The sequence below is a fragment of the Haemaphysalis longicornis genome, unplaced genomic scaffold, assembly GCF_048455015.1.
Source record: "Haemaphysalis longicornis isolate Haplotype H1 unplaced genomic scaffold, Haemaphysalis longicornis Haplotype H1 scaffold_6, whole genome shotgun sequence".
NCBI classification, from domain to species: domain Eukaryota; kingdom Metazoa; phylum Arthropoda; class Arachnida; order Ixodida; family Ixodidae; genus Haemaphysalis; species Haemaphysalis longicornis.
The window spans coordinates 148,019,438-148,032,447 of NW_027526407.1; positions in this window are offsets into that span (position 1 = coordinate 148,019,438).

The window sequence follows — 13,010 nt, forward strand, 5'->3', positions numbered from 1 at the left end:
TCGGCATTGGCGTGCCTTTGAAAAAACTTAGGTTCCTCACCAGTAAAAAAAAGCAGTGTCGTTTGCATAAATAATTGCGTTTCCGGGCTCTAGTACCAGCGGTAGGTCATTCATGTAAAAAGAAAATAATATTCGACCCAGCACCGAGCCTTGAGGAACTCCACAAGTAATGCATTCAACACTAGGGGCAGTTGACCCAATTTTGACAAACTGGGTTCTACTATTTAAATAGCTCTGAAAAAATTCCTTAAATATACTCCGAAAGCCATACTGCCCTATCTTTATTAACAAAATTTCAAGGTTGATCGTATCAAATGCTTTCTCGATATCAATAAAAATGCCAATTGCATAACCATGTGCATCTAAAGCTGTGTGTACTGTCTCGCTCAAAGTTTTAACTTCAGTGGCTGTAGATTTTTTTGCGAGAAAGCCATGTTGACTTTCAAGTAGTTCTTAATGTTTATCTAAAAATGGTATGATACACTGCGCTAGCAATTTTTCAAAGACTGTATTAATAGCGTTTAGGTTGGAGATTGGACAGTAATTATGGTAATCATTTACATTTCCCCCTCCTAAAATTGGGACAATCCTAGCCGTTTTCTGGGCGTCAGGATACATTGCTGCATATACTGATGCATTAAAAATTGGAGCAAAATGTACACTAAGTTCCTGAATGGGGTGTTTAGGAAAAGTGATAGATATGTTGTCTGGCCCACAACTTTTCCCTGCTGACATGGCCTGAACAGTGCGAAAAGAAAACGAGTTAGGCATAGACGGCGGTAGTCTGGGCACAGGATCTGAATTTTAATTAGAGGGTGAGCCCTACATTACAAAAGTGTTCATTTAGGTTACATGCCACATCTTCTCTAGTGTTATTTGGTGGCGCAACATCCGGTAATGTTTCTTTGGCATGACTTTTTTTAATTACTGGGTTAATCACTTTCCACATAATTTTCAGTGATCGCTGGTTGCATTTTGTTAGATTACAGTAGTATGTTTTTTTTTGCTTTTCGTATTAACGCTAAGGTGTTATTTCGGAAAGATTTGTAATGGTTTTCTGTAATATTTATTTTCAGGGAACTTTTGATGTTTTCTGAACCACTCATCCTTTGCTCTAATTGCAACAAGTACTTCTTTAGTTTCCCACGGAGAGATAGGTTTCGTGAAGTGTACTTTTGTAGGTTTATTGTAGGTTCACAATTTGTGCTGCTAACAGATTATGGTCGACATTCGTAATTACACACTTGTCCAACTCCTGTTTAAGCGCAGGTACTTGGGTAAGAATGAAAACCGGGAAGTGGTCTGTAATATCGACATCAAGAACACCTGATACAGTGGAAGACGGCTCAAACTTGCATAATATGTGATCCAGTAGTGTAGATGAGGAACACGACACTCGGGTAGCTGGTTGATTTGATTCACGAATTCATATGATTCAATCAGGTTTTTATAACAATAACTGCTATCATTCTGGGCATCAATATTAAAATCGCCAAATATTACTGCTGACCAATTGCGGGAAGATATGTACTCTAGATCAGGTTCTAGCTTATTTAGAAAACTACTATCTTGGGAGCTTGGGGGGCGGTAGACGACGCAAACTATTAGCTTAGGTTTAAGCTGAATGAACAGTACATTGTGAGAATCGCTATCCTGGGTAATTATTTAAGGATATTCTTGAAATTTAATCCTATTGTTTACCTACAAAGCAACACCCCCTCCGTGAAAACGTCCTGAACGTGGCAGAGACACCAGCGTATAAGTTGGGTTGTTAATGAATTTTTATGCTTTAACCAAGTTTCGCTCAGTGCAATTACATCACATGAAAAAGAGTGGAGTTTAACAGTAGCAGAAAGGAATCGATATTTTTGGTTATGCTTCGCAGATTACAATGGAGTAGTTTAAAATTCAAAGTGCCGTTGTTTGACGCATTTACCTCTTCGACAGACATCTTGTTAAAACATTTTTGCACAATATGCTTAAACCATGAACTTCAGATCATCTTCCGAGGCCACGTGCACAATCGGAGAGATTTCTGCCTTCCTTACTAAGATTCGACCGTTCTGCACCGAGGAGGACTTCCACGCTTTTTCTTTCCGTCACTGGCTGGTCTTACAGAGCATAATCTTGAGCTCAGGACACAGATGTTTGTTTACGTAAACTGTGGAGTCTTCAAAATTAAAGTTAGTAGTTGAAAACCTCTTTTTCTTTGACATTGCCAGCACCTTGTCACGTGTTTTGCGAAACAGGAACATGACGAGAACGTTAGACTTGCTCTTAGCTTTTGTAGGCACCCGATGTACAACGTCGATGTCGGAGTTTGTCTCCCAGCATCTGTACAAGGGTCTCAAGACACTCCTTCGCAGTTACAGGCAATGTTTTGATTTCCAGGTTATTTTTTTGGGTATACTGTTTATGTTCCGTCATGTCCCCTTTAATCAAGATAACTTCTTGTTTCAGAGTAGCGTTTTCCGCTTTTAGTAGTTGATAATTATAACTGAGTGTCCTGATGTATCCAACAATATCCAACTTTGCCTTGAATTCATCAAAGAATTCGCTAATGTGAGCAGCAGATTCCTGTACTTCTTCAACGCTGCGCTTTAGTAAATCAATTACGTCCAGCTTGGCCGACATTTCGAGAAATATCTCAGCCAGGTATGTTATGGTAGTTGGTGCCTTATCCGCCATTTTGAACAACCCCTCAACAAGAGCAGCGAGGGACGCAGTCTACCCAGACAGCAAAGAGCGAAAATTACACACTTCTAAAACTGTAGCAAAAGCCTTGAAGCAGCCTTCGATGCGTGCAATCCTGAGTCGCCCGCTGCTCTCTATGCTCCCAGCACACTCGACGTCCGGCGTCTGCGCGCTTAGCTAATATGCATACCAAATCGTCCGTCTGCGCTCCATATGACAATATCTATGCTCGGCGAATGACAGCGTCGATGCCAAACGCGGCGTAGTCGATTAACATCGCAAAGCGGATGGAGGATTCAGTGTTTGCCGTCCGGCGCGAGCATCTCCACATTGTTGACATGCTTTCGCACAGGAAAGCGCTGTTCCCTTCCCCGAAAAGCGATCACAGCTTTTTTTCTCTAGCAGCAATCCGCTGCCATGAAGCAATTTAACCCAAGCTATTTTTGTTGGAAAGCTGTTTGCAAAGAAAACTGTTCCTTCACCTGTGTAGGAAACATCGCGGCTGTGCGATAGACTTTTTTAGTTAAACTAGGTAGCTCAGGCTTCATTTGTAGTATTAGCATGGCAGGGTTAAACTGTGAGAACAGTTTGTGATGAACAAACGTTATCACGGCCAGAATATCCACCAAACGAAAAACACACACAAACATAGATAGTCATTGACGACCAGTCATTGTATATAAAGTGCTCGCAACTTACGCCGTTCCACGTGTGGCTCAGTGGTTAACTCATAAAGCTTTGCTTTTGAAGTTCGGTAGTCCGACCATGCAAAGGCCTACATTTTTTGTGAGGATTTCACAAGTTTTTTTTAAACCAGTATATGCGACTGTTCCTTCCCTTCTGTGAATCCACAACTGGAGTTCTCGTCCTGCCTTAGTAGCAAGGTTGCGCAGACACTTCACACGGCGAATCACTAGGGGCACCCTGCAAGGTAACTCATGTTATGAACAGCCTCGCTCTTAACCAAAAAAATCTCCTCAATCCACCTTGTGAAGGCGGTAGGAAAGCTAATCTGCAAACAACACCCACAACGATTAGATAAACGATGTCACTTGAATTCACACACCTGGTTCTCCAAAGACTGAAACGAGAAACAAGTAAATGCACTTAACCAAACCCTTTATTACTCCAAAGACATATTGTTCGCTAAAAACCAATCGGTATATGATCCGTGAATGGTGGTTGGTTGAGTTGTATTGGTCAGCGTTTGAGTGGAAACTTGTTTTTCATGAAACAAAAGGATGCTGAAACCTGGTGTTAGATGATCTTACTTCTCCTCCTTCTCTGCCACTGCCGACTGAGGCGGCGAGATCGGCGGCGGAGACGGAGGAGCGAGTGAGATGCCGTCCGTTGGAGTAATCTTCGAGTGTCACTAGATAACGTTAGAGTATCGGCACTCTTTTCTCTTATTGTTCCATGCCGCCACCGTTATCATTCGTCAGTTCGCATCACGTGATATTTGTTTACACTGCGACGTTGGGTAGGCGCCGCCATTTTGTTGTTGAAGCGTTTTCTGTCGGTCAACTCTGGTAGTCTCAGCTTATCGTCCTTGCTCTGCGGCATCGCGCGGCAGGCGTCTTTCCGAACGCGAAGAAAGGAGAAGGCGCTTTACAGCATTTGAGCTGCAGATGTGTGTCCCAAGTAGCCGTGTTGGTGCATCTTCGGCAGTGCTGTTGACAAATGACCTCGTCAAAGTTAGTGGCGAGGCCACAGAAGCGGCAATGTGGCAACATTGGTAAAGACCAAAATGGCTAACGTTGCTCCCTTCCGTGCCTCAGTGACGGTGCTCTGCATTTACTTAGTGACACTATCAGCTTCCTTTATTTTTGCTAACTCCCAGCGCATGGGCAAAGCCCGCCCACGGCCGCTACACGTGCCGTGGGAGGACCGCACAGCGGCAAGAGAGGTTTCGTGACACTGTCACGCGGCAATCACCGAGAACACGGGGAGTATGCCCGCAAATGTGCTCGGTAAGTGGACCGTCTGTCTCCCCTATCCCCGAATGTGCTCGTACCTCAATCGGTAACACAACGGGGTCTCACTTGGTTTCTTTCTCTATTTGTTGCAGACTCGATTTCTGGTGGTGCCAGCAACACTTTTTATTTGTTCGCGGAAGTTTGCTGTAGACACAAACGGCAGCGAAGGAACCAAAAGGGGGTAGAGGTAAAAAGTTAGCTTTCAAATAGGTTGAAGAATATGGTAGGTTCAGAAAAGTGATGTTAGCAATGCACGTCAACGCAGCGTTGGCCAGGCTGTTGTATATTTATTATACTGACAATTAACGTAACTAATGGTGACACCAATGTTGTGTCCGCCAACTAAAAAGTGGGCCAGAAGAACATTGCCAGTGTCTCAAAAACCAAGGCCTAGATTGTGTGCAGAAACAGACAACCTAGTCAGAAATAAAACCCAGTAGTTAGCGGGAAATCACTTTATTTTTTATTTACATCTCTTATTTCCCGTGACTCTGCCACCACTGCAAGGTCGTCGGTAACATAGTGATGGCACCACGCGGCCAAGATAAGGTGGAAAACCACCCAAAAATATTTAAGGATGTCATCTCACAGAACACACACGCAAGAATCTTTGTACGGCCCTAAACTGAGAAGCGGCAGGGCCGTCATCACAACCGCCAAAACAGAAAATATTTAGCAAATTGGGCCACATTGTAAAAGGACTAACCAGGGGAACAGCAAGAGTAAAAGGAAACGATCAAACTCATGCAGGCACTGATAACGAGCCCGATGTCGTAGAGCCTGCAATATTACAAACTTACTCTCACCACGAATAACCAAATAAATGCCGTCATATGGCAGCGCTCAACATCCCAATATTCACGTTTGCCGCAAAGAAAGTCAAATTGAGCATTTGAAGGCATCAGGGAAGCACGCTAGTGTGAACGTAATGGCTCTGACAAAAATTTCTGATGTTTCGCTTTGGTTATCCCAAGTGGATAGCGAAAGCTTCACTGCTCTGGCTAAACCCACCTTCAAGGCGTTGTTGAGGTGTGGCTTCACAATGACGTACAGACATCATTGCAATGATTACATTGTTTATTCATCTTTTTCGCCGCACGGAGTTTCTTAAGCCTCGCCGCTGTGCGAGGGTCCACCACTGGATGTTCGTCTTTATTCCTCACGGCCCAGAGCCGCACGTGACCTCCTGGATTTACTTTGTGGAGCGCCCTTATCGCTGCGGCGGCAGCCTCCTCGCCTTCCTCCGCCAGGTGGCGACACGGCTTTTGCGCACGTCTCCGTTTCTTCTCGCCTATCTCTCCCCTGCCGCCTATCTCTTCCCGCCATCGGGGCGCTGCTCTGTGCCGGGTGCTCCACCAGGTGGCGACACAAGTTCCCTGCACGCCTGCGTTCCCTTCTTGCCTATTTCTCAAGCGGAAGGGTTGCAAGCTGGACTAGTTGGAAAGATACATTCTTGGATAAAATCAGAGCGAATTTAAACAAAGACAAAGATAGTGAAACACAGGTTTTCTCAGCGTGCGTTTAAGAGAGCACGCATCCATCATCCCATTTTTCTTCACATTGTACGAAGTGCATCGCATGTACACCCAATTCTCCTGCCACTGACATTTTATTTAGCCACTGTGAACACGCGCTCCGCAAAATTATGGAACCATTCCACATAGCAGAGACAGGAGACAAGTGTGTCAGCCAAGCAAGCGTGTGTCCTTATCCCAAAGTGATCGCATTATTGTGTTGGCCTTGACTGTCGCCGGCGACTATCTAGTTGCCTTATCAAAGTGGGTTTTGTAAACTTGTTTCGCTCGTGCGCAGTGTTTTTTAGCGGTTTTTGTTGTGTTTTTATTCACACTCCCTGATATAAAACTTCATAATTTTAGACCAGCGGCTGTCCTCGTGTTCCACTTCCTTTGTCTTTGTTTATGTTCGCGCTGGTTTCATCAAAGAATCAGCCTATCTCTCCCCTACCGCCTGTCTCTCAACGCCATCTGGCCGCTGCTCCATGCCGGGCGCTTGCGGATTGGGGTGTGGTTTGACCTCTAGCTTGGAAGGTCGAAATTGGTCACCCCGCGAAGAGTGCCCGAGGTAGCGTAGTGTAGCTTTCGCTACAAAAAGTCTGGACGCGCAATCGTATGAAAGATAAGCACTCCGCCCCCCTCCCTCTGGGAACTAATGTGGTGACGCCACGATGGTCACGTCCCCGATACAGCGACTCCCAAGATTTTTTGTTTCCCATCCGAAATCATTGGATCCAAACCTACACGAAGACAGGGGAGTAGTCGGTATCAAAATAATTATATTACAGAACCAAATTGATGAAAGCCCAGTATAGACAGACGCTGAAATGTACGATATTGAGGCAAGGATCGTTGCAGTAGACTACGCTGGATATCTTTGTAACTGCATAACACAGGAACGGACGAAGCGGAAGTTGGAGCCACCCTCTTGAAAATCCAATTAGCGCAACTATGAAATACAAGCACAAACATCATTAGATACTCATTGTATTCTGAATCACTACCTAAATGCTTCGGAAGGATTTTCAAATTCACAATGATGGAAGTTCAAATTCCATGGACACCCAGACGCGAGGGTTTGGAAGGGATCGAGGCCGCTGACAACAAAGCAAGCGAGCTCACGTACCGTGCTCCACGCGACCACGGAGCAACAATGTCACGCGAGGACGACTGCCATACTCCCCTGTACGAAAAATATGACACGCTCGTTCGCGTACCACAAGGGGCTGTCGAGCTTGAAGAATTACAAACTCTTTCCAGGATGCAAACCAATTCAATAAAATCACCAATACAGATGTGCAGGGATGCCTGGTAGGAAGCTCTTGACCCTAACTTGACCCTAACGATATTGTACAGATTGACCACCGTGTAAAATTCATCATCTATGCAGATGATACGACCTTGCTCATTTCAAATGACAACTGCGACAAGTTAATCAACCAAGGAAATGAAATTTTAGGTAAATTAACGGAATGGGCTTCTTGTAATGGCTTGGTTATCAATACAGAAAAAACGAAAGCCGTAATATTCCGTGCAAAAGGCAAGCAAGCTAGCGCCAGCCAGAATCTATACATGAACGGTTCTCCAATTGAAATCGTAAAGAGCTTTAAAACATTAGGCGTGATATTTTCTGACACTTTACTTTGGGATATGCAATGCGATCACGTTATACACAAATTATCGCGAGTCGTGGGTTTGCTGTACCGTAATCGTGATGTACTTCCAGTTCGAATCAGGCTTATTATATACCATTCCCTATTTCTTTCTCATGTACAGTACTGTTTTTTAGTGTGGGGCATGACAACGCAAACAAATATAGCAAGGTTGACTAGGATGCAAAATAAAATAATTAGGATAATTGCTAACGTTCCATCGGATCATGAAGTAGACACGCTGTTGAACAATTTTCGTTTAGTTGGTATAGAAAATCTCTACAGCTACCGTTTGTGCAGAGCCTTGAACATGGAAAAAAAGCGGAATTCCAGCCACCTATTCAGTCTGGGTAATTTAGTCATAAACAAACATGTCCATGAAACACGTCGTGCAGAGTATTGGAAGGTGGGTTTAAATAGAACTAATTATGGAGATCAAATGTTACGAACTGTAATTCCGAAGAATTTGAACAACTTCCATGAAAAAGGTATAGATTTTTACAAGCTTACTGCTAAGGAGATCTGTGAATTGTTCTTGTAAATTTTATGGTTGTAATTTTCTATATTGTGTGTGGAATTCAGAGTTTTTTTCGATTTTTTCTTGTTTGTGTACTGTTGTCGCTTACTTTATTGTATGCAACTGTATTGTATCGTTCGAAATGCCTTCGAGTGTGTGGAATTCAGAGTTTGCTTCGATTTTTTTCTTGTTTGTGTACTGTTGTCGCTTACTTTACTGTATGCAACTGTATTGTATCGTTCGAAATGATCATGTGCGCTAATAGGCATAATTATTTTACTGTTGTAATTCAATGCGCATTGTCAGGTTATTTCTTTTGTGTTATTGCTTGGAGGGGTTTCCGGCCGGGTATCTTGTAGCATTTATAACCCCTTCACCGAGTGTTACCCGTGAAACATGTGTTGCTGTATGCTGTGTTGCTGTATGCTGTCCTTGAAAACCGGGGGCGGGAGCTGGTCAAGCTGCCAAGAGCAGCTTTTTCTTTCGCCCCCTCATGTACTACTTGGAACATGAAATAAAGATTATTATTATTATTATTATTAACTGAAAACTACTAAATTTGAAAAACAAGCCTCTTCCACAAAACATAGCCCTGTCCGAGGAAATATGCTCGCGGGATAACAACCCAAACATTACATATTCCACTTCACTAGAGAAATGGAAGGCAGCTTTAGCCAGCGCATCTTCTCAAGATCAGTGTGAGGTGTTTGAGAGGGCAGGGAACGACCTGTTGCATCTGGGGTTCTGGACTTCGCGCCTCCTTCTTCCCAATCACCCTCCATTTCTCAGTGACCGAAGATATCCTCTTTCTATCTCTCTTTAAGCAATACCCAAAACTTTCCGAACGGTCACGACCTGACGGAATGAGCACTATGGACTTCTGATAGTGTCGCCTTTTTGCTGAAACTGGCTAACACCAACCAGCCGATACCTCTCACGCCCACATCTTACGCACACAAGCTTAGATTGCGTCTGCCTTTCCTGTGCCGTGGAGATGTAAAACCGTTGAGGCTAGCCTCGCACTTCTGGCGGACCTTCAGTGCTCGGAAGGCAGCAATCTTAAACGCATCAAACCGCCGCGGTGGCTTATTGGCGAAGGCGTTGTGCTGCTGAGCACGAGGATAGGGGTGCGAATTTCGTCCGTGGCGGCCGCTTTTCTGATGGAAGCAAAAAGTTGAGATTTCTGCGCACGCTAATCATCTCCAAGTGGTCGAAATTGATCCGGAGCCTTCCACTGCGGCCCGTCTCATCGCTGCCGTTGAGTCGGCACGTTAAACCCTACGATCAATCAATTATATCGTGCCAGCGCATAAATATACATTAAAAACAAAAATTGGGAATAAATACGGTATTTTACGTTATGTCAGTGGCCAAAGTATCGGTTCTTATTATCTTTTTGGTGAAGTGTTGGTTTAAAAATGGACAGGGCACGACCAGTGACTGGAATGATTACCCGTCGAGAGTGTGGCGGTTATCGCTTAGCTACAGCCTTTCTGCAGCAGGCACTTTGTTGGTCTCAGCGGCCCGTCGTGATCGCACCGGATCATCAGAAACGGTCAGCTAAAACTCTGATTTCACGATTGCTAGGACAGCCCCGACAAAAAATAATTGTTTGGGGCGAATCTAAGTATACTTCCCTTCTTTAGTTTACAAGCTGTGTGGCCGTCAACCAATTCCGCCACTGATGTCTTGAGATGTTCGCTACTTAACGACGGTGCAAGAATATGGTTACGCGGTGCTTCTTACGATGACGACGAAGCTCTCTGTGGGCGCGCAGCCGGTAGGTATGTCAAGGCAGCCATTTAAATATTTCTATAAGCACATCGTTTGCATATCTCATAGTTTATGTCCCCTGTCCTGCCGCCCCGCAACGATGCTGAGTATTAGCTGACCATTTTTAACCTACGCTTCGTTACCGATGGCCCGCTCTGCACAATCGGAGCGTCAGAAGCAGAAAGGTTTCAGTGAGTCACGTGATTGGTCGTGCCCTGTGCGAACGTAAACCAAAATTCATCCAAAACGAAATATGCGAATTTACATTTTTGTCGTTAAAAAAATCGTGCCAATCCACCCCGTGAATGTTGTTGGAAAGCAAAGCTGTAAAGGGCACCCATAACGATTACCCATGCGACGTCACTTAAATTCACTCACATGTCTTTACAAATAGTAATACCTGAGAGAAGTGAAATGCACTTAACCACACCATTTATTACTTCAAAGAAATATTTTTGGTAAGGTTAAATCAATACATGATGCATGAACGGTGTTTGGTTGAGTTCTATTGGTGTAGCACAAGAGTGGAAACTTTTTTTATAAAATTAAAGTAAGCTTCAACCCGGTGTTAGACGATCGTACTTCTCCGTCTCTGCGCCGCGGACGGAGGCGACGAGATTTGCGGCAGAGAAGAGGGAGGAGGTGGAAGAAATACTTCTGTTCAGATTTCTGAACGGCACAGAGTGCAGCCTGGGGAGTGATTCCTTCTTCTGTGGGGCCCATACTCATTCCGCGCAGACTGTGTTCTGTCCACCCGCTGAAGCTGGGTAGGTAGAGAGGGCCTGGACAGCAGCATCTCCCATTGCTCTTGTTGGGTAGTTGACGGAAAGAGAGGAGGGTGCTCAGGGCTAAAGCCGCACACTCCGATCACGGGGCGAAGTGTTCCTACTTCTGAGCAAAATTGACATTCAGCGTCGTAGCGATTGGGATACACTAAGTGAAGACGCGTAGACTGTGGGAAGGAGCCCGGATTGTATGAGCCGTAGGGTAGTTTGTTGTTCCCTGGAAAGGTCAGGGTAAGGCGAAGGTACAGTCTGTCTCAGAAGGCCATAATGCTGGGTTATCTCCCTGAACCTGACGAGCGGGTGACTGTCTGTCCACGTGCAGCTCCATAGCACGGGAGGTAGAAGCGCAGTCTTGCAGGGTGGGTATATTTGTTGCCCTCCATTGAAGCGTGGGGGGTGTCCAGATGAGCTGTATGGAACCGTTTGGGGAGTGGTATTTTAGCACGTGCAGTGCAGGTCAGGACACCCAACTCGACTGGTAATTCCAGTAGGCTTGCTTTGATTTGGTGACTACCCTCCGAACCCCTGGTTGAGTGAGAGCCAAGGTGATGGCTGCCTCTTCTGCTGCCGTCATTTCTTGGGTCCTAAGCGAGGTACACGCAAGGAGGTTGGTTCTGTAGGTAGCCACGATGATGGCGTATTGCTGCCCTCGATGTTTGGAGGCGTCTGTGTAGATAACTGCATGAACCCCACCGAGGGTGGTGTTTAGCGCTTGAGCCCGTGCTTTTAGGTGACCCTCGTCATGTGAGGGGTTCATATTTCTACGCAAAGGGAACATCTTTAGTTTTGGTCGCCAAGACCCTGGTAGTACGTCAAGCCGAGTGACATTCTGGGCTGCCCAGCCAATCTGGTTTAGCATGCGGTTACCCACCGCAGTTCTGAGTCGGATCTTCTGGTTAGAAAGATGGCCTTCTATCAGCTCTTCCACCGTGTTGTGGAGCCCCGTTCTAAGCAGCCTCTATGTGGTCGCACTCATGAGAAGACCAATGGTCTGCTCGACCGCCTTTCTTATCATTATTTAGTCTTCCTTGTCGAGAAGAAGACAGGGAATTGACTTAAGTGACTCTCGAGAGGACAAAAGCTTGAATTAATCGAAAGGTACCGGATTCCTTTAGGCCTCGCTTCTTGGTGCCAACTCGCCTGATCATGTGTATGATTTGATTAATGCTGTTTTTGAGGCGCTTGGTGTTAGCCTGGAGATGTAGACCCAGGATCTTCATGCTGGGGCTTGGAGTGATGGCCTGGCCATCAAGGAGTATTCGAATGTATTCCTTTATTTGGCGGAAGTGCGGACGACAAGGAGCTGTGATTTTTTACATGAACACTGGAGGCCCCAGGCTTTAGCACATTTGGCGTACTAGAAGTGAGATGCCATGCATTGGTGTGAGCATCCTTTAATTTTTGTAACTCTTAGCACATGAGCAAAGTGCGCACAAGGCCGCTAGACGGGCATGAGTGGTCGCGTGACGCTTTCAAGTGGCATTCAGCGAGAACGCAGGGGGTAAACCCGTTGATGTGCTTGGTGAGTACACCACCTGTATTCCCCGTCTTCGCGTGGGCTCGTAGCTAAATCGGTAAGACGACGGGCTGTCGCTTTGTTAGTCTATTAGTTCCAGGTTCGATTCCCGGAGGTGCCAGTAAATTCTTTTATTGTTCACTGGGGTTTTCTGGTGACACCAACGGTCGCGAAAGAACCCTTGGGGGGTAGAGGTAAAAAGCTTTGCTTTAATAAAGATAAATACGGTGTTTATAAGGATATTTCCCTTGATATATACAATTTGATCTCTGGCACAATACAATGGACCACAGAATTTTAAAAGAAGCCATTCAACTCTCCAATAGCCCTGAAAGCGCTGTCTTTGAGGTAGCTGCAATGAAGTAGGCTCGCGCATCGGTCAACATTTTTCGCTTCCATGTACGACATCTTTGCCTATAGGGAAGCGCTTCAGCCGTTTCGTCGCTCACCTTTGAGCTTAAGAAACGGAGTTCGCAGTAGTGTGCTCCCCTCGCTGGAGGCACCCATCTTTTAATTCCGCGCGTAACCGTAAGCTCCGCGACTGTCCTCTTGGCAAGCACGGTGAGCGGAGCGGTGCCCCCTC